The sequence below is a fragment of the Talpa occidentalis genome, unplaced genomic scaffold (genome assembly GCF_014898055.3).
Source record: "Talpa occidentalis isolate TD23 unplaced genomic scaffold, MPIMG_talOcc4v2.1 talOcc4.15, whole genome shotgun sequence".
Taxonomy (NCBI): domain Eukaryota; kingdom Metazoa; phylum Chordata; class Mammalia; order Eulipotyphla; family Talpidae; genus Talpa; species Talpa occidentalis.
The window spans coordinates 46,635,453-46,637,120 of record NW_023601543.1 but is presented as its reverse complement, the minus strand read 5'-3'; positions in this window follow the sequence as shown (position 1 = coordinate 46,637,120).

Sequence of the window (1,668 nt, the reverse complement as noted above, 5' to 3'; positions counted from 1 at the left end):
GAGAAGTTCACCCAAGATGTCAGTCAGTCCGAGCAACACAGTGTCCCAACGCATACGACAAATTAGAAAACAGACAGTAGGGAGTAGAAGAACCACACGCAACCTAAAAACTCCTCAGGAAAGAAGCACACCACAAAAAAGAAAACCACTCCCCAGATTGCAACGACAGCAACTTGGAAGAACTTCTGAGCCTTCCAGAAAGAGAATTTAAAATTGCCATGATTAAAAAAGTGATAGATCAGAAGAAGGAAATTGAGTCCCTAAAGAGGGAAGTAAGAGAAATGCAGGAGATCAAAGAATTAATGGAGGAACTAAAGAACTCTGGGAAAAGCAATGAAAGCAGAATTGATGAAATGGAAGAACGAATAAGTAATCTTGAAGACACAGAAATAAAAAGAACCAAAACAGAAAAGGAAAGAGAAGTACGAAGGAAAAAGAATGAAGAAAGACTTCGGGAACTATCTGACTCCATGAGGAAAGGAAATATAAGAGTTATAGGAATTCCAGAATTCCAGAATTCCAGAGAGGAGAGAGATGTAGGAACAGAGAAAATATTCATGGATATAATTGAAGAGAACTTCCCAAATGAGAAGAAGGAGCTGAAAATTGATATACAAGAAGCAAGAAGAACACCAAACTTCCACGACGAAAGAAAAACACAGCAAGACACATAATAGTAAAGCTCCCAAGAATCCAGGACAAGGAAAAAATAATGAAGCTGACAAGAGGGAAGAAACAGATAACATTCAAAGGAAAACCAATCAGGCTGACATCAGACTTCTCTGAAGAAACACTACGGGCAAGGAGAGAGTGGAGGGACATAGTCAACAGACTCCAAGAAAACAGATGCCAACCAAGAATACTCTATCCCGCAAAGCTCTCTTTCCTCCATGAAGAAAGAATATGGACCTTCCCAGACAAGAGAAACTCCGGAATTTCATTGCGACTAAACCCCCACTCCAAAAAATACTACAAGGAATCCTAAAGCCAGAACCTCAGAGGGACGAATAACAACGAAAGAAGACCAAAAAAAAAAAAAAAGTTATTAAAAGAATAAATAAATAAAATCAAAGGAAAGACAAACATAATGGCAAATACAGATGCTAACATATCAATATTAACTCTAAATGTAAATGGACTAAACTCTTCAATAAAAAGACACAGAGTTGCAGCCTGGATTAAGAAACAAAACCCAACCTTTTGCTGTCTCCAGGAAACACATTTAGCTACAAAAGATAAAAATAGGCTCAAAGTCAAAGGATGGAAAACAATCCTACAAGCAAATGGGCCAAAAAAGAAAGCAGGAACAGCTATACTTATATCAGATAAAACAGACTTCAAACTCAAAAAAATAAAAAGAGACCCCAATGGTCACTACATTATGATTAAGGGGACAATACTTCAAGAAGAAATAACACTCATTAACATATACTCACCAAACGAAAGAGCACCAAATATATATCAGACAACTGTTGTCCTCTCTGAAAACAGACATCAGAGAAAACACATATGTAGTGGGAGACTTCAACACACCACTATCAACAATGGATAGATCAACAAGACAAAAATAAGTAAAGAAACTAAAGCTCTAAATAAGGACCAGAGCAATTGGGCTTAACAGACATCTATAGAACACTAAACCCAAAAAAAACGGAGTACACATTTTCT